Consider the following 21,157-nt stretch of genomic DNA (forward strand, 5'->3'; position numbering starts at 1 on the left):
TTGCACGAACTAGCACATTTTCTGGCTGGCTCTCGCTTTGCCTCCATTATTGTTTTCCTTACAAACAATAACTTTGGACGTGTTGCGTTCCTATCAAAGTAAGTGCCTTATTTGCTGCATATCGTGTTGTTGTTCATATTGTAGCATGATGTATGTATGTATGTATGTATGGAGCATAATATATTTACAGTTTTATTCACGGTTTCAAGTATTGGTGACAAGTAATGCATTCCGATTATTGCATAGATGGTAATGGACACCTACTGTATGATGTGTGTAAAATACTTTTTTGAAGGTTGTACTAATTATAATGAGCTAATGCTAAGATATTTGCCAGCTATGTAGGGTGCCATGTTTGTTGACATTACACAATGCATTCTGGGTGTCACGTACAGTTGAAGTCGGAAGTGCTACATACACCTTAGCCAAAAACATTTAAACTCAGTTTTTCACAATTCCTGACATTTAATCCTAGTAAAAATTCCCTGTCTTAGGTCAGTTAGGATCACCACTTTATTTTAAGAATGTGAAATGTCAGAATAATAGAAGAGAGAATGACATATTTCAGGTTTTATTTCTTTCATCACATTCCCAGTTAGTCAGAAATGTACATACACTCAATTAGTATTTGGTAGCATTGCCTTTAAATTGTTTAACTTGGGTCAGATGTTTCGGGTAGCCTTCCACAAGCTTCCCACAATAAGTTGGGTGAATTTTGGCCCATTCCTCCTGACAGAGCTGGCGTAACTGAGTCAGGTTTGTAGGCGTCCTTGCTCGCACATGCTTTTTCAGTTCTGCCCACAGATTTTCTATAGGATTGAGTCCAGGGCTTTGTGATGGCCACTCCAATACCTTGATTTTGATGTCCTTAAGCTATTTTGCCACAACTTTGGAAGTAATCTTGGGGTCATTGTCCATTTGGAAGACCCATTTGCGACCAAGCTTTAACTTCCTGACTGATGTCTTAAGATGTTGCTTCAATATATCCACATAATTTTCCTACCTCATGATGCCATCTATATTGTGAAGTTCACCAGTCCCTCCTGCTGTCCCTCCTCGATGGTCATTATGGCCAAACAGTTCTATTTTTGTTTCATCAGACCAAAAAGTGCGATCTTTGTCCCCATGTGCAGTTGCAAACCGTAGTCTGGCTTTTTTATTGTGGTTTCGGAGCAGTGGCTTCTTCCTTGCTGAGCAGCCTTTCAGGTTATGTGGATATAGGACTGGTTTTACTGTGGATATAGATACTTTTGTACCTGTTTCCTCCAGGATCTTCACAAGGTCCTATGCTGTTGTTCTGGGATTGATTTGCACTTTTCGCACCAAAGTAGACAGAACGCGTCTCCTTCCTGAGCGGTATGACGGCTGCATGGTCCCATGGTGTTTATACTTGCGTACAATTGTTTTTACAGATGAACGTGGTACCTTCAGGCGTTTGGAAATTGCTCCCAAGAATGAACCAGACTTGTGGAGGTCTATAATTGTTTTCTGAGGTCTTGGCTGATTTCTTTTGATTTTCCCATGATGTCAAGCAAAGAGGCACTGAGTTTGAAGGTAGGACTTGAAATACATCCACATGTACACCTCCAATTGACTAAAATGATGTCAATTAGCAGATCAGAAGCTTCTATAGCCATGACATCATTTTCTAGAATTTTCCAAGCTGTTTAAAGGCACAGTCAACTTAGTGCATGTAAACTTCTGACCCACTGGAATTGTGATACAGTGAATTATCAGTGAAATAATCTATCTGTAAACAATTGTTGGAAAAATTACTTGTGTCATGCACAAAGTAGATGTCCTAATCGACTTGCCAAAACTAGTTTGTTAACAAGAAATTTGTGGAGTGATTGAAAAACAAGTTTTAACAACCTAAGTGTATGTAAGTCTGTCAGACCAAAGACATTGTAATGAGGTGAAATAATGGTTCACTCATCTTTCGAGTAAACTTCCGGAAGTGAATGAAGGGAAGTAAATGATCGTATACTGCAGACCCAACTCATCTTGTCTGCTCTTATTATCTTTGGTTGATGCAAAAAAACAAACATGGCGCCGCACACAAACTACCCATTGTCAGATTACTTTCGATTTCTAGAAAGTGTTTTACTCAATTACTTTCGATCAATGTTGAGCTCACCCATGATGTGATGACATATTTCCTCAGTTAGCGCTAGGACTAACGTAGATTACATTTTCTGATTTGGATGATTGTGTATGCTGTTTCTACTTTTGTGAATGTCTGAACATTACATCCAAAAATAAACTGGTCACATTCAGGAAATAACATTGTAAGGACTGTGTATGTGCAAAATGTTTATTTGACAAAACAGTGTGGCTAGCTCAAATGCTGACTGTTGCGTCAATCGAAACTGGACATTATAAATAAGCGTTCTAATCAAACCGGTTTGAGCATTAGCTGCAGGGACCACAGTAAAATGATTACACCTGTTTGTTGGTGCATGTGAAAAGGTTAAAGGGGCAGGTGAATATTTTTGTCTCTTCTGTGATATTTTGGTTTTTGTTTTTGTTATGAAATTAAACAATATACCATATTATTTCTTACTAGTAATACATCTATTGTTTTAGAAACATTACAAAGCATGCTAATCCATTTTTTTGTGTTTTGTTTGTTGTAATTTTAGCAGGGAAATTGTATTTTGGCTGGTAAAAAATCAGAGTGCCTTGTAGATTTTAAAATCTACCTGCCACAGTGGCTGGTGGACCAAAAAGTTGATTTTATGCACTGAATATGTTTATAAATACTTCAACATGAATGTGTTACCATGATTATGGATTATCCTGAATTAATCATGAATAATATTGAGTGAGAAAGTTATAGATGCACAAATATCATACCCCCCTCCAAAAAGCTAACCTCCACGGTTATTGTACTGGTGAGAGGTTAGCTAATCTTGGGGGTATGATATTTGTGCGTCTAACTTTCTCACTCATATTATTAGAAACATATTCTATTCTTATTTACAATAAAAGTGACTCCAAAATGATCCAATACGTTATTTACCATTCATTTCTATTGGGCACAAAATAATCTGAAACACAGTCAATGCATCCAACACATTTGTACAGTCACAAACATGATGTAGTACATTTTGGTCATTTAACAGACGCTCTTATCCAGAGCGACTTACAGAAGTGAGGGCATACATTTTCTGTACTGTTTCATACTGGTCCCCAGTGGGAATCAACCCTCAACCCTGGCTTTGCAAATGCCATGCTCTAACAACTGAGCCACACAGGACTATGTAGTCATTGCATGCTATGAATGTGAGACCAAAAACACTTACAAGTGAATTTGTCCCAATACATTTGTCTGCCTAAAACGGGGGGGACGGGGGGACACTATGTACAGAAAGTTCTGTCATTTCAAAACATTTCACCCGATATAGATGAAAATACCCTCAAATGAAAGTTGACAGTCTGCACTTTAACTTCCTAGTCATTGTTTGATTTCAAGTATAGATCCAAAAGAAGAAAAAATGCTTCACTGTCCCAATAATTACAGAGTGCACTGTAATTCATATCATAGGCATAATAGTACTGTATAGCTCTTTTTATTGCACACGATATAGCTGGATCTAGTGATACATAATTTAATATTTCTGCAATCCATTGTGACATTGTGGGAGGATAACCAACCTTCCGATTAATGGAGATACATTTCTTAGCCGATTTAAATGCTAGGTTACACTGATAACAGTCTCCAAGCAAGCAAAAACTGGGAGACTGGAGAATCTGTAGACCAGCTGAGATAAAAGAACATACAGTACTCTTTGCCAGAATTCAGCCAGCCTTCAGCAGAGCATAACATATTGAAATATGTCCCCTTTTGTGTTTTACACCTCCAGCAGAGGAACTACATTTCTGAATGCATGATATTCAGTTTCACTGGCATATTATCACGTTTCAGTTAAGATCCAGATGCAGACAACGTCGAAGTAACAACAGTTTATTAATCGAACAAGGGCAGGCAAAAGACAGGTCCAGGGCAGGCAGAGGTCAGCAATCCAGAAAGGTGGGGCAAAGGTACCCGACTGCAGGCAGGCTCAGGGCAGGCAGAAAGGTCAACACCAGGAAAACTAGGAAACAGGAACAATCGAGAGACAGTAGCAGAGGGAAAAACGCTAGTAGGCTTGACGAAACACAACGAACTGGCAACAGACAGAACACAGGTATAAATACACAGGGGATAATGGAGAAGATGGGCGACACCTGGTGGAGGGTGGAGACAATCACAAAGACAGGTGAAACAGATCAGGGTGTGACAATATAGTACATTATATGGATGGTCTTAAACTGCAGTAATTTATGTTTGAGATGATATGAACATGACTGGACATTCAAACATATCTGTATCCATTCATCATCAATAATAGCGTCTCCCAGGTCTTTTTCTCATTTTTGTTTTACATGTCTTGTGTTATTGGCAAAAGCCTATCAACCAGTTTAGAAATCAACAATAGTTTGTCAGACTGCCTTAAAATAGTTTAAATCTTTGAAGCTTCTATCTTGTCCAGTGTTTGCTGCACAGAAAGAATAAAGTGTTGCATCTGTAAAAGTTTACCTCAGTGCCGTTACGTACTGGTCCTTCCTGGTTGCCTGACCCTGCTGAGACCCCCATCACCATTGGATCCTGCTCAGATGAGGCATGACAAAGAATTACCTTGGTGTACTTTTATAAATTATATTATCCAAGAGTAGAAAAAAAAATTCAATTATTGAAATTACCATTATTCCCAGACTGTAGCCTACCTATTAACTCAAGATGTATCCATTCACGGATTGTTATAATATACTGCAAAATTCACCTGAACTCCGTAGACTGGTCTTCCCTGGTTGTCTGACCCTACTGGGACATCAGACACCATCTGATCCTGCTAAGACATGATGAGCATAGTGTTGTGTACTGACTGTGCACCATGACAGTGAAGCCTGTAGGGCTGTTTATACCATGTCAGTGTGAAAAGTAAGGAATAAGCTAGGGAAACTGACAGATCAATAACATTACATTGACTATAATGACTGTGATTGGGGAAAAAATAATATCTAACGTTTGCCAACTTTGGTTAGCTCTAATGGTACATCAACTGGACGAAAACAAGCCAAGTTAATTAAATTCTGTTGAAACGGTACAAAACAAAAGCTACTTAACATTTCCATGCACAAAACAGCTGTTAGACACTTCTACCTGACAGCCAGTTCGAGGCTAGCGCTCCAACTATCTGAGGTAGCTACTAGCTAGCTAGCTAGTTCATTCACCTAAGACAGAACTTCAGTCAAACAGGAAATGTGAATTATTCTGTGCATTATAATTAATGGACATCTTTGTATGGGTTGATACAAATTTCATAAGGGGAAATTAACTAACATTTGAAAGTGGAAATTACCGTCTTCAGAAACCTTTTTAAACCTCAAACCCAGAACAAGTTTAACATTTCCTGTATTGCAGGAAAGTTCTCCTGCAACAGGGTGATGCAATTAAGATACTACAACTGTAGATATAACTATCACTGCAGGTGCTGGGCAATTATACGATAACAGAGTGATGCGGTTGTCTTGGTTGCGCATAGGACACGTTTCAACTTTAGCGATAGCAATAATGTATAGGCATCCTCTCAATGCTTGGTGTGAGTGGATAATTATAGAGCAAATTAACTGTGAAAAATATCCTGACTTGTTTGACAAACGGTGCAGACTCTAGGCTGCGACAATGTAGTCTCAAACATACAGTATGTTTATAACATTTAGCCCTTTTAATATTGTGTGGTAATCTGTTGTGCTAGATTTCTGAGTGTGATTTTGTTGAATAGTTTGTGTTCCTATGCGTTTTGTGCATGTGACTAAGTCCATCTCATTTGTGAAGGTGTGTGTGGATTATGAGTTTTGTCCCACCCCTCTGCTAGCCAGAGGCTGGCTGGTTGGGTGGCTTTTTTTTTATAGGATTTTTCTATGTTTACATTTATGATGATTGACTCTTTTCCCTTACACAGCAAAGATCACTTTTCCAACTGATTCGATTTCAGAATGTAACTGTTTATGACTCAATCTATTGCTATTACTTATTACTCTAGCACTTTAGCTAAATACTGACAATATGGAAAGCTGATTCCTTGGATAATCAATCCAGAGACAGAGCAGTGACTTAATTAGTCACATACCACTTAATCCATGTTTAAAGACGCAGTCAAATCTTTACTTCCTGATTGGGTCTAAAGACATTTCAACACATTTACTTTGCAGACCATCTGCCGGTTTAGAAACCACTTTGAAATCGCAATTCCTCTTTTGACCTGTCAGCGGGAAAAATATGGAGATAATTTAGCAAACAAATACATTCGTTTTTAAAATTATAATATTGATTGTTTTCTCACAAAACAGATACGTGTCACTACCTTTAGTGTTGTAATGCAGCTGTTTCAAATTGTTTTATTACGTTCTGTTTCTATTCATCTAAACTCAAGAATTGATCTCGGGGTGATTTGTTTTCATGAATTAGTTTTTCATATTTTCAAGTCAAACCTCCTCGAGGGGGAAGCTTTTTCAATTTGAACTTTCTCACTTTCTCAGATAAAAGTACAACTTAACACTTGTGATAGTGTAACTTTAATTATGGATTCCATGGCCTTCCATTACATTTTATATCCATCTGATTCATACTTGAACCGATTGAACTGATGCAATCTCTCTGCACTTAATAAAAAATTAAGTTATTGAGCTTGGTTGAAGGAATGTGGACCTAGGGACATTTGCATATCCAAAGCGCATCGTCAACACTCCCCCGGAAGACACTCCTGATGCCATGGGCCCAAGGACTAGAGGTTGGGTTCCATAAGCTGGACTGAAGACTCAAGAATGAACTCTCATGTGGTGCGCGTCGTTTCTTCCTGTATTGGACACTGCCTGTTCATGTACGTTATGCACAGCTTCTGTCCAGGGGGGATTTGTACAGTCATGGCCAAAAGTTTTGAGAATTACACAAATATTAATTTTCACAAAGTCTGCTGCCTCAGTGTCTTTAGATATTTTTGTCAGATGTTACTATGGAATACTGAAGTATAATTACAAACATTTCATAAGTGTCAAAGGCTTTTATTAACAATTACATGAAGTTGATGCAGAGTCAGTATTTGCAGTGTTGACCCTTCTTTTTCAAGACCTCCGCAATCCGCCCTGGCATGCTGTCAATTAACTTCTGGGCCACATCCTGACTGATGGCAGCCCATTCTTGTAAAATCAATGCTTGGAGTTTGTCAGAATTTGAGGGTTTTTGTTTGTCCACCCGCCTCTTGAAGATTGACCACAAGTTCTCAATGGGATTAAGGTGTGGGGAGTTTCCTGCCCATGACCCAAAATATCGATGTTTTATTCCCTGAGCCACTTAGTTATCACTTTTGCCTTATGGCAAGGTGCTCCATCATGCTGGAAAAGGCATTGTTCATCTCCAAACTGTTCCTGGATGGTTGGGAGAAGTTGATCTCAGAGGATGTGTTGGTACCATTCTTTATTCATGGCTGTGTTCTTAGGCAAAATTGTGAGTGAGCCCACTCCCTTGGCTGAGAAGCAACCCCATACATGAATGGTCTCAGGATGCTTTACTGTTGGCATGACACAGGACTGATGGTAGCGTTCACCTTGTCTTCTCTGGACAAGCTTTTTTCCGGATGCCCCAAACAATCGGAAAGGGAATTCATCAGAGAAAATGACTTTACCCCAGTCCTCAGCAGTCCAATCCCTGTACCTTTTGCAGAATATCAGTCTGTCCGTGATGTTTTTCCTGGAGAGAAGTGGCTTCTTTGTTGCCCTTCTTGACACCAGGCCATCCTCCAAAAGTCTTCGCCTCACTGTGCATGCAGATGCACTCACACCTGCCTTCTGCCATTCCTGAGCAAGCTCTGTACTGGTGGGGCCCCGATCCCGCAGCTGAATCAAGTTTAGGAGACGGTCCTGGCGCTTGCTGGACTTTCTTGGGCGCCCTGAAGCCTTCTTCACAACAATTGAACCGCTCTCCTTGAAGTTCTTGATGATCCGATAAATGGTTGATTTGGGTGCAATCTTACTGGCAGTAATATCCTTGCCTGTGAAGCCCTTTTTGTGCAAAGCAATGATGACGGCACGTGTTTTCTTGCAGGTAACCATGGATTACAGAGGAAGAACAATGATTCCAAGCACCACCCTCCTTTTGAAGCTTCCAGTCTGTTATTCGAACTCAATCAGTATGACAGAGTGATCTTCAGCCTTGTCCTCGTCAACACTCACACCTGTGTTAACGAGAGAATCACTGACATGATGTCAGCTGGTCCTTTTGTGGCAGGGCTGAAATGCAGTGGAAATGTTTTTTTGGGGATTCAGTTAATTTTCATGGCAAAGAGGGACTTTGCAATTAATTACAAATCATCTGATCACTCTTCATAACATTCTGGAGTATATGCAAATTGCCATCATACAAACTGAGGCAGCAGACTTTGAAAAAAAATATTTGTGTCATTCTCAAAATCTTTGACCACGACTGTAGATTCAGACATAATTTATGTGCTCTCTGTCACCTCCGTCCACCTGGTAAATGGCTAAACAAAACACAAAAGACAATGCCCAAGGACCCGTCAGCCCTTCCCCTCCTCTGACGGGCCAAAATGGGTCTCTTTCTCTACATTACAGAAGTGTGTTAAAAGAACACTATTGCATCCATGTCTGGTATCAATCTGAAACTTGTCCTCTGGGAATAACTTTGACCCCATCTATATGGTTGCATGATCTCTGTGCTTATTTGTAGTTGTTCAGAGTGACAACACTGTATTCAATTGACCCATCAGGAATGGTGTCTTATCTCTATAGCTCCCAGGCCACCCCCTCAGGTCACCACACGTAGATGTGACCCCATTCCTATAGGATGTTCGCTGGTTCAATCTGATATCTTATTTTTATTACCTTTGGTTTGGTCTGTGGATTGGTCAACAATTGATTTGGAATACAACAAAATCTGATCTGTCATTTATTATTAAATACACTCCCTGTACTTGCTTCCCATTCTTAGCATACACGTTACAATAAGGTTATTTGGAAATGTTTCTTTTGTGAGCTACCCAGGCCCATGGACTGAGTAGGTCGGTTTAGTTCATGCTTTTGTGATAGAATTAAAAGTGCCTTAATAATAACTAAAAAATACAGAATCATGATGTGTACCAGAAAGGAATATGCTATTCATGTATCTAAATGTTAATTATACGATCTGTGTTCTCTATTGATGTTTGATCTGAGTTTGATTGGTTATACCTAGGAATTCCTATAGGGGCGCACGGGCTTCCCAGCTCAGTCACTGCAAGTGACTTGAAGATACATCTCTTGTGATTTATTTCTATATATCCCTCTTTCAGGGGTATAACATTTTGGAGGCTCAGCTGAGATTAATGCACCGAAGATCGTCTCCACGTGATAGAAAGACCCTCAACTGACATTAACCTTCAAAACCAACTCAGACACATGACAGAGTGTGACAGATGGCTAAAGTGGATGTTTGACAGACACTGGAAAAGGAGTGTGCAAACTGAGGTCAAAGTGAACATCAAGGAGCAGCAAGGTCCATTCAGTAAAAGAGAACCTTCAGGCGTTAAAATGGAACCAGCATTAGAGGATATGCAAATAGAAGTGAAAGGAGCATTGTATGAAGTGAAGTAAAGGACTTTTCTTTTTAAATATCATGACCAAATCAAGAGAATCTAATTGGTAAAACGAGAATCTAATTGGACACTGTGTTAACTAACCTCCAGATGAGCTTCAATGCCATACAACTCTCCTTCCGTGGCCTCCAACTGCTCTTAAATGCAAGTAAAACTAAATGCATGCTCTTCAACCGATCGCTGCCCGCACCTGCCTGCCCATCCAGCATCACTACTCTGGACGGTTCTGACTTAGAATATGTGGACAACTACAAATACCTAGGTGTCTGGTTAGACTGTATACTCTCCTTCCAGACTCACATTAAACATCTCCAATCCAAAATTAAATCTAGAATCAGCTTCCTATTTCGCAACAAAGCATCCTTCACTCATGCTGCCAAACATACCCTCATAATTGTTTTATTTTTTGGACTTCACCTTTACTTAACCAGGTAAGATAGTTGAGAACAAGTTCTCATTTACAACTGCGACCTGGCCAAGATAAAGCAAAGCAGTGCAACAGAAACAACAACACAGAGTTACACATGTAATAAACAAGCGTACAGTCAATAACACAATAGAACAAAAAAAGAAAGTCTATATACAGTGTGTGCAAATGGCATGAGGAGATAAGGCAATAAATAGGCCATAGTAGCAAAATAATTACAATTTAGCAGATTGACACTGGAGTGATAGATGTGCAGATGATGGTGTGTAAGTAGTGATACTGGTGTGCAAAAGAGCAGCAAAGTAAATAAAAAACAATATGGGGATGAGGTAGGTAGATTGGGTGGGCTATTTACAGCTGGACTATGTACAGCTGCAGCGATCGGTTAGCTGCTCAGATAGCTGATGTTTAAAGTTAGTGAGGGAAATGTAAGTCTCCAGCTTCAGCAATGTTTGCAATTCGTTCCAGTCACTGGCAGCAGAGAACTGGAAGGAAAGGTGGCACAAAGGAGGTGTTGGCTTTGGGGATGACAAGTGAAATATACCTGTTGGAGCGCTTGCTACGGGTGGGTGTTGTTATCGTGACCATTGAGCTGAGAGATAAGGTGGAGCTTTACCTAGTATAGACTTATAGATAACCTTTAGCCAGTGGGTCTGGCGGCGAATATGTAGCGAGGGCCAGCCGATGAGAGCATACAGGTCGCAGTGGTGGGTGGTGTAAGGCGCTTTGGTAACAAAACGGAAGGCACTGTGTTAGACTACATCCAGTTTGCTGAGTAGAGTATTGGAGGCTATTTTGTAGATGACATCGCCGAAGTCGAGGATCAGTAGGATAGTCAGTTTTATTAGGGTAAGTTTGGGGGCGTGAGTGAAGGAGGATTTGTTTTGCGAAATAGAAAGCTGATTCTAGATTTGATTTTGGATTGGAGATGCTTGATGTGAGTCTGGAAGGAGAGTTTACAGTCTAGCCAGACACCTAGGTATTTGTAGTTGTCCACGTACTCTAGGTCAGAGTAGTGATGCTAGTCGGACGGGCGGGTGCGGGCAGCAAATGGTTGAAAGCATGCATTTGGTTTTCCTAGTGTTTAAGAGCTGTTGGAGGCCATGGAAGGAGTGTTCTATGGCATTGAAGCTCGTTTGGAGGTTAGTTAGCACAGTGTCCAAAGAAGGGCCAGAGGTAAACAGAATGGTGTCATCTGCGTAGAGGTGGATCAGGGAATCACCCGCAGCAAGAGAAACATCGTTGATATAAACAGAAAACAGAGTCGGCCCGAGAATTGAACCCTGTGGCACCCCCATAGAGACTGCCAGAGGTCCGGACAACAGGCCCTTCGATTTGACACACTGAACTCTTTCTGAGAAGTAGTTGGTGAACCAGGCGAGGCAGTCATTTGAGAAACCAAGGCTATTGAGTCTGCCGATAAGAATACGGTGATTGACAGAGTCAAAAGCCTTGGCCAGGTCGATGAAGACGGCTGCACAGTACTGTCTTTTATCGATGGCGGTTATGATATCGTTTAGTACCTTGAGCGTGGCTGAGGTGCACCCATGACCAGCTCGGAAACCAGATTGCACAGCGGAAAAGATACGGTGGGATTCGAAATGGTCGGTGATCTGTTTATTAACTTGGCTTTCAAAGACTTTAGAAAGGCAGGGCAGGATGGATATAGGTCTATAACAGTTTGGGTCTAGAGTGTCACCCCCTTTTGAAGAGGGGGATGACCGCGGCAGCTTTCCAATCTTTAGGGATCTCGGACGTTACGAAAGAGAGGTTGAACAGACTGGTAATAGGGGTTGCAACAATGACGGCAGGTAATTTTAGAAAGAGAGGGTCCAGATTGTCTAGCCCAGCTGATTTGTACAGGTCCAGGTTTTGCAGCTCTTTCAGAACATCTGCGATCTGGATTTGGGTGAAGGAGAAGCTGGGGAGGCTCGGGCAAGTAGCTGCGGGGGGTGCGGAGCTGTTGGCCGGGGTTGGGGTAGCCAGGAGGAAAGCATGGCCAGCCGTAGAGAAATGCTTATTGAAATTTTCGATTATCATGGATTTATTTGGTGGTGACCGTGTTGCCTAGCCTCAGTGCAGTGGGCAGCTGGGAGGATGTGCTCTTGTTCTCCATGGACTTTACAGTGTCCCAAAACTTTTTGGAGTTAGAGCTACAGGATGCAAATTTCTGTTTGAAAAAGCTAGCCTTTGCTTTCCAGACTGACTGTGTGTATTGGTTCCTGACTTCCCTGAAACGTTCCATATCGCGGGGACTATTCGAAGCTATTGCAGTCCGGCACAGGATGTTTTTGTGCTGGTCAAGGGCAGTCAGGTCTGGAGTGAACCAAGGGTTATATCTGTTCTTAGTTCTAAATTTGTTGAAAGGGGCATGCTTATTTAAGATGGTGAGGAAATTACTTTTAAAGAATGACTAGGCATCATCGACTGACGGGATGAGGTCAATTTCCTTCCAGATTACCTGGGCCAGGTCGATTAGGAAGGCCTGCTCGCAGAAGTGTTTTAGGGAGCGTTTGACAGTAATGAGGGGTGGTTGTTTGACCGCGGACCCATAGCGGATGCAGGCAATGAGGCAGTGATTGCTGAGATCCTGATTGAAAACAGCAGAGGTGTATTTGGAGGGCAAGTTGGTCAGGATAATATCTATGAGGGTGCCCATGTTTATGGATTTAGGGTTGTACCTGGTGGTTTCCTTGATAATTTGTGTGAGATTGAGGGCATCTAGCTTAGATTGTAGGACTGCTGGTGTGTTAAGCATATCCCAGTTTAGGTCACTTAACAGAACGAACTCTGAAGATAGATGGGGGGCAATCAATTCACATATGGTGTCAAGGGCACAGCTGGGAGCTGAGGGGGGTCTATAACAGGCGGCAACAGTGAGAGACTTATTTCTGGAGAGATTCATTTTTAAAATTAGAAGCTCAAACTGTTTGGACATAGACCTGGAAAGTATGACAGAACTTCGCAAGCTATCTCTGCAGTAGATTGCAACTCCTCCCCCTTAGGCAGTTCTATCTTGATGGAAAATGTTGTAGTTGGGTATGGAAATCTCCGAATTTTTGGTGGCCTTCCTAAGCCAGGATTCAGACACAGCAAGGACATCAGGGTTGGCAGAGTGTACTAAAGCAGTGAGTAAAACAAACTTAGGGAGTAGGCTTCTGATGTTACCATGCACGAAACCAAGGTTTTTTCGATTACAGAAGTCAACAAATGAGAGTGTCTGAGGACACGCAGGGCCTAGGTTAGCCTCCACATCACCCAAGGAACAGAGGAGAAGTAGGATGAGGGTACGGCTAAAGGCTAGCAAAACCGGTCGTCTGGTGCGTTGGGGACAGAGAATAAAAGGAGCAGATTTCTGGGCGTGGTAGAATAGATTCAGGGCATAATGTGCAGACAGGGGTATGGTGGGGTGCGGTACAGTGGAGGTAAGCCCAGGCACTGAGTGATGATAAGAGAGGTTGTATCTCTGGACACGCTGGTTATACTGGGTGAGGTCACCGCATGTGTGGGAGATGGGACTAAGGATGTATCTAAGGAATGTACAGTGGGACTAGGGGCTCCGCAGTAAACTAAAACAATGATAATTATCCTAAACAACAGTATACAAGGCATAATGACATTTGAGAGAGACATAAAGCGAGGCATAAAGCAATCACAGGTGTTGATTGGGAGAGCTAGCTAAGACAACAACGAGTAAGACAACAACAGCTAATCAGCTAAGTCAACATCAACAGGTAAAATGGCGATGAATGGGCAGAGAGGGTCGGTTAACTACACACAGGGCCTGAGTTTGGGGCTAGGGCCGACAGATAAACAAAGGTAAGCAAAGTGGAGTACCGTGATAAATGAACAGTCCAGCAGGCATCAGCTATGTAGCCAAGTGATCATAGGGTCCAGTGTACAGCAATAGATGGAACAGGGAAGCCGCGGCATATTCGTTGCTACGCTAGCACGCGGGAGACACGGCGTTTAAAGTTAGCAGTCCAGGGTAAGTATAAGCGTCTGCTCTAACGTCTGGGAAAGGCCGGTTGAAGGCACAGCTGATGGAATTACGTCTGCGGACCAGTCGTGGTGGTAGGGTGGGGCGCCGTGTCGACGAAGGGACCGGGCCAGATGGTGAAAGAGGTATTTTAGTTGTGGTAATTACGTTTGCTAGCCAGGAGATGCGCCTGTAAAACTGACCATCCTACCGATCCTCGACTTCGGCGATGTCATTTACAAAATAGCCTCCAACACTCTACTCAACAAATTGGATGCAGTCTATCACAGTGCCATCCGTTTTGTCACCAAAGCCCCATATACTACCCACCACTGCGACTTGTACACTCTCGTTGGCTGGCCCTCGCTTCATACTTGTCGCCAAACCCACTGGCTCCAGGTCATCTACAAGTCTCTGCTAGGTAAAGCCCTGCCTTATCTCAGCTCACTGGTCAGCATAGCAGCACCCACCCGTAGCACAAGGTCTAGCAGGTATATCTCACTGGTCACCCCCAAAGCCAATTCTTGCTTTGGCCGCTTCTCTTTCCAGTTGTCTGCTGCCGATGACATGAACGAACTGCAAAAACCACTAAAGCTGGAGACTCTAACCTCCCTCACTAGCTTTAAGCACCAGCTGTCAGAGCAGCTCACAGATCACTGCACCTGTACATAGCTCATCTGTAAATAGCCCATCCAATATACCTCATCCCCATACTGTATTTATTTATTTATTTATTTATCTTGCTCCTTTGCACCCCAGTATCTCTACTTGCACATTCATCTTCTGCACATTCTACCATTCCAGTGTTTAATTGCTATATTGTAATTACTACGCCACAATGGATTATTTGTTGCCTTACCGCTCTTATCCTACCTCATTTGCACGTTGTATATAGTTTTTTGTACTGTATTATTGATTGTATGTTTTGTTTATTCCATGTGATAAAGGGAACACTTAAAGAACGCAATGTAACTCCAAGTCAATCACACTTCTGTGAAATCAAACTGTCCACTTAGGAAGCAACACTGATTGACAATACATTTCACATGCTGTTGTGCAAATGGAATAGACAACAGGTGGAAATTATAGGCAATTAGCAAGACACCCTCAATAAAGGAGTGGTTCTGCAGGTGGGGACCACAGACCACTTACATTTACTAGTCATTTAGCAGACGCTCTTATCCAGAGCGACTTACAGTAGTGATTGCATACATTTCATTTTAATTACATGCATTTTTTTTTTGTACTGGCCCCCCGTGGGAATCGAACCCACAACCCTGCTGTTGCAAACACCATGCTCTACCAACTGAGCCACAGGAAAGCCACTTCTCAGTTCCTATGCTTCCTGGCTGATGTTTTAGTCACTTTTGAATGCTGGCGGTGCTTTCACTCTAGTGGTAGCATGAGACGGAGTCTACAACCCACACAAGTGGCTCAGGTAGTGCAGCTCATCCAGGATGGCACATCAATGCGAGCTGTGGCAAGAAGGTTTGCTGTGTCTATCAGCGTAGTGTCCAGAGCATGTAGGCGCTACCAGGAGACAGGCCAGTACATCAGGAGACGTGGAGGAGGCCGTAGAAGGGCAACAACCCAGCAGCAGGACCGCTACCTCCGCCTTTGTGCAAGGAGGAGCAGGAGGAGCACTGCCAGAGCCCTGCAAAATGACGGCCAGCAGGCCACAAATGTGCATGTGTCTGCTCAAACGGTCAGAAACAGACTCCATGAGGGTGGTATGAGGGCCCGACGTCCACAGGTGGGGGTTGTGCTTCCAGCCCAACACCGTGCAGGACGTTTGGCATTTGCCAGAGAACACCAAGATTGGCAAATTCGCCACTGTCGCCCTGTGCTCTTCACAGATGAAAGCAGGTTCACACTGAGCACATGCTACAGATGTGGCAGAGTCTGGAGACGCCGTGGAGAACGTTCTGCTGCCTGCAACATCCTCCAGCATGACCGGTTTGGCGGTGGGTCAGTCATGGTGTGGGGTGGCATTTCTTTGGGGGGCCGCACAGCCCTCCATGTGCTCGCCAGAGGTAGCCTGACTGCCATTAGGTACCGAGATGAGATCCTCAGACCCCTTGTGAGACCATATGCTGGTGCGGTTGGCCCTGGGTTCCTCCTAATGCATGACAATGCTAGACCTCATGTGGCTGGAGTGTGTGAGCAGTTCCTGCAAGAGGAAGGCATTGATGCTATGGACTGGCCCGCCCGTTCCCCAGACCCGAATCCAATTGAGCACATCATGTCTCGCTCCATCCACCAACGCCACGTTGCACCACAGACTGTCCAGGAGTTGGCAGATGCTTTAGTCCAGGTCTGGGAGGAGATCCCTCAGGAGACCATCCGCCACCTCATCAGGAGCATGCCCAGGCGTTGTAGGGAGGTCATACAGGCACGTGGAGGCCACACACTACTGAGCCTTATTTTGACTTGTTTTAAGGACATTACATCAAAGTTGGATCAGCCTGTAGTGTGGTTTTCCACTTTAATTTTGAGTGTGACTCCAAATCCAGACCTCCATGGGTTGATAAATTGGATTTCCATTGATTCTTTTTGTGTGATTTTGTTGTCAGCACATTCAACTATGTAAAGAAAAAAGTATTTAATAAGATTATTTCATTCATTCAGATCTAGGATGTGTTATTTTAGTGTTCCCTTTATTTTTTTGAGCAGTGTATATAAATCTCCAATACAAAATTAAATCTAGAATAGGCTTCCTATTTCGCAACAAAGCATCTTTCAGACAACAGACAATGAACTTACCAGTGGACTTACCCGTGGACGAAGAAGTTCCAGCTCTTCCGTCACCAGCTCAAAGTGACTGCAACAGTGAAGTAGAGCAAAAGTCTCAGTTGCCTAAGAGAGAAAAGTTCTTCACGTATGTCAACCTTGGAACTCCAGCCTGTTACAATGCAGGACCAACAAACAGTGTCCTGTACCAATACCAGCCTGTGCATTATGCAAATACACAAGCAATGGCCTCATGGACATCCTGTTCAACCATACCAGTACCAGCAGTATATCTATGGAATCTAAAAAAAGAGACAAGTACTGACCAATACAGAAATAGACTGTTTAGTGTGCAAAGAATATGAAAGTGCTCATGGACTTATAATAGAGCATAGTAAAGAAGCAAAGAGGCTCATGGACTTATGATACAGTTGAGCACTAACTCGGGTACAAAATAGTTTCTGTTGCTATGGGAGAGAAAAAAAAGAGCCATGCAAGACAGAATAATGTTTAAAGAGCCATATATAAGACAAAATAATGTTAAAAGAGCCATATAAGATAGAATACGTACAAAAGAACCATACAAAGAATGTCTACTCAAAGAATGTCAACTCAAAGAATGTCAAAAGAGTTCCTGAATGTAACATATTCAGCTTATCAGGACGATAACTCATTTTGAAGGGAAGTGTGCGGTAGAATTAAAAGTGCCTTAATAATAACAAAATAATAATACAGAAACATAACGTGTACCAGTAAGTAATATGCTATTCATTTATCTAAATGTTGAAAATACGATCTGTGTGCTCTATATGTCTGATCTGAGTTTGATTGGTTATACCTAGGAATTCCTATACAGGCACACGGGCTTCCCAGTTCACTCATTACAAGTGACTTGAAGCTGAAGCTACGTCTCCATGTGATTTATTTCTATATTTCCCCATTTCAGGGGTATAACACTTTGTCTTGTAACTTAACCTTAGGATCTACTGTATATGAGTAGAATTATGCTTAGTTAATGTCAGTATTGCCTTGTAACTTAAGCTTTATGCCTTGTATGTGAATCCATTCATTTTACAAAGTTATTAAATAATAATTGCTTTGATATTCGCTTCTCATGACCATTCCTTGATCTTAGTCAGTTAAACGCATAATATTTGGTTGCTCATGGTTTTACTCTAACGTTAGATGGAGTTAGATAAACATTTGAATAGGCTATCTGTATAGTCAAATATTACCACACTCTCTGCTCATACCTAGTCCCACAACTGTTTACCTGAGAGGTGTAGCATTCATAGCCCCAGAGACACACTACTGATGCTCAGACTGGAGACATTACTATAAGGCATGACTCTGTGTGGTGATGCTCTGACTGGGCTTGTTACCCAGCACAGCTGGATCCTTCCTGTCATGTGACCCTGGGTGGGCTTATTATATGGATTGATTCCAGGTGATCAATTATTTAACCATGATTAGAGATGCGCGGGACAACAAGGCTATATAATGTGTACTTGAATAAACTTTGCAAATATTGTACACACAATCATTCACACCATCATTAAACAGAGAGAGGTAGCGATAGAGAGAGATATAGTGGGGGAGGAGGGAGAGAGGAAGGGAGAAAGCAGGTTTGGGCTTCAGTAATACATGCCTGTGCAGTTTTACAGACATTGTGACAGTGACAATGGCCCAGTGAGCAGTGGACTGAATCATCTCTCTCCTCTGTGTCTGTCTGCCTGTTGCTGTGTCTCAGACTTACCCCGACTGAACACACGCAGACAGACAAGAAGCATTCTTTATAGTCTGCCTGTCTTTTCTTTTCTCAACCATGAGGAGGAAAGAACAAGCCCCATCTTCCTCCCCCAACCCATGATGGGTTCTTATTTCTATGTCCACTATAGCCACCCAAATCTTACCCCATCCAACCACCTCCCTCGCCCCTGTTCAGTCCAGACAAGCTGGCTTTCAGAGAGGGATTATCTTCTAATCTCTTTGTTGAGGGAAACGGGAGAAAAGGGAAAAATTGATCTGCAAAGCTTGTGAAATGTTCTCTTGTTAACCCAGAGAAAAGCAGCCGTGGCAGAAGTAGACAGGACTTTTACCGAATTAGCTTTTTAAAGCAGAGGGAGGGAGAGGACTGCAGGCTCCAGTTAAGAGAGAAACAGTTTGATATCTGCGTCTGGAGCTCTTTTTTACTTAGCAATCATCATCATATGTAAGGCTGTCAGCAGTGTGCAAACACCCAGTGGCTGGGCGCTGTGGACAAGGACACACACAAACACGCAGACACAAACTCACAAACGCACCGGCGCACACTCACAACGCGCACATGCACGCCTGTGAAGGCTCTTCAGAGGAGGAAGGGGTGGACCATCCTACTCAGTGAATTTCATACAAATAAAAATGGTGAAACATGTAAAGATAAAACTATTATAAATATATTCACGTCACCAAATAACTGATTAAAAAACACTTTTGCAATCAAGGTCTACAGTAGCTCTTGCAGTATGAACGGACATGTTGTCCATCCAATCAAAGGATCAGAGAATGAATATACTGAAAGCTAAGCTACAGCTTGCAGTGAATAAAGTGTGTTGAGTAGTTTACTCAAAGAGAGAGAAAGACAGTAGTCCAACAGTTTTTCTTCAAAAAATAAAGAGAAGCACCAGAGCGACAGAGTGAGGGCGAGAGATTTTTTGCTGTATTTTTTTTATTCTTCTTAGTTTAACTTTCACTTAGCTTGTCACACCCTGATATGTTTCACCTGTCTTTGTGCTTGTCTCGTCAAGTCTACCAGTCTTTTTCCTGTACTCCTGTTTTTCTCTAGTCCCTGTTTCTAATTTTCCAAGTTTTGACCATTCTGCCTACCCCTGAGCCTGCCTGCTGTTCTGTACCTTGTGACACTGACCTGGATTACTGACCTCTGCCTGTCCTGACCCTGCCTGCCATTCTGAACCTTTCGGACTCTGCTATGGATTACTGACCTCTGCCTGCCCTTGACCTGTCGTTTGTCTGCCCCCTGTTTTTGTAACACTGTCTGCATCTGGGTCTTCTCCTGAGCCGTGATATAGCTAGCTAATGCAGCTCATTTAGCCTACTCAACAACCTGACTCAGAGAAGAATGCTATTTATGTGAGCTAGCTGTCTAAGGCTATCCAACACAGCAACTCTTCCAAGTCAAGGTAAGTTTGGTGTTTTATTAATTTATTGCCACCGTTTATTGGATTTTACTAATCAAGTTCCACCATGGGTAGTAGTATTATTCCTCTCTGGTCCTGGCTGATGCTTTTATCCAGGGTCACTTGCATAACGTATCGTCTTATGTAATATCTAACCCAGTCTTTCACTTGACAGAATGGAGATGCGGCTCTGCTTCTGAATGGCATTAAAGTTATTCTGTCATTCAGCCAGTGAATCAGAGCCACAGACAGAACACTGTACTGTTGCTGCACAAAGTGCACTTGGATTGGAACTCACACAAAGACAACTGACTCCACGCAATCACCATCAGATGACAATGAGGTCTTCTTTTCTGTTCTTATTTGTCTGTTATGGAAAAAAATGCAGATGAGCAGAGAGTGAGACATAATCGCTTGTTAGCAGGCACTCTCCTCTTTCCCTCTTTCATTATCCCCCCCATTTAGATTCTGCATATTCATATTCACACCTGGGAGGGAGGGAGTGTGAGAAGAGGGGGAGTAGTGTTTATAGCAGTCTGCAGCAGTCCCACGTAAACACTCTTCAGAACACTGAGTCACAGAGCCTAGTTGTCTCTCCAAACTCTCACTGTGCATTGAGAAGAGTGACACTCCTGGATAATGAACTACTTACTGTAGGCTCGGGCTGGAAGCGGCCATATGCGAGACGACACATAACTCATGAATAATGCGGAACCCTCCAAGCTATAGAACCAATGTTGTGTTCATAGACTAGTTACGTAATCAGACATGATTTTTTTGCTGCACGGAACATCTCTTCCACAGTAACAGGAACATTTGTCAGACTACGAAACTATGAAACTATGTATTTACTCCCATATTAGCTACAGCCACTCCTGTAACTCCCCTTCAAATAAGTCAAAGTTATTGGTGCAGAGGAGTTGGGTTATTGTAGAACTAGTGGTTACGCTCATTATCCTCCAGGCAGATACAGGCAGATACAGGCAGGCTCCAGTGGAAGGTCTAAAACTGACCTGCAAGTATAGCATTTCGGAGCTGAGGAGCAGGTGCTAATGAGAACACTTTCAGGCCTCAGTATAACCTTGACCTAGAGAGCAGAGTTATCTTGAAGATTGTGGAAGTTGCCATTTATGTGTATGAATAATCTAGGAAG

The sequence above is a fragment of the Salmo salar genome, chromosome ssa11 (genome assembly GCF_905237065.1).
Source record: "Salmo salar chromosome ssa11, Ssal_v3.1, whole genome shotgun sequence".
Taxonomy (NCBI): domain Eukaryota; kingdom Metazoa; phylum Chordata; class Actinopteri; order Salmoniformes; family Salmonidae; genus Salmo; species Salmo salar.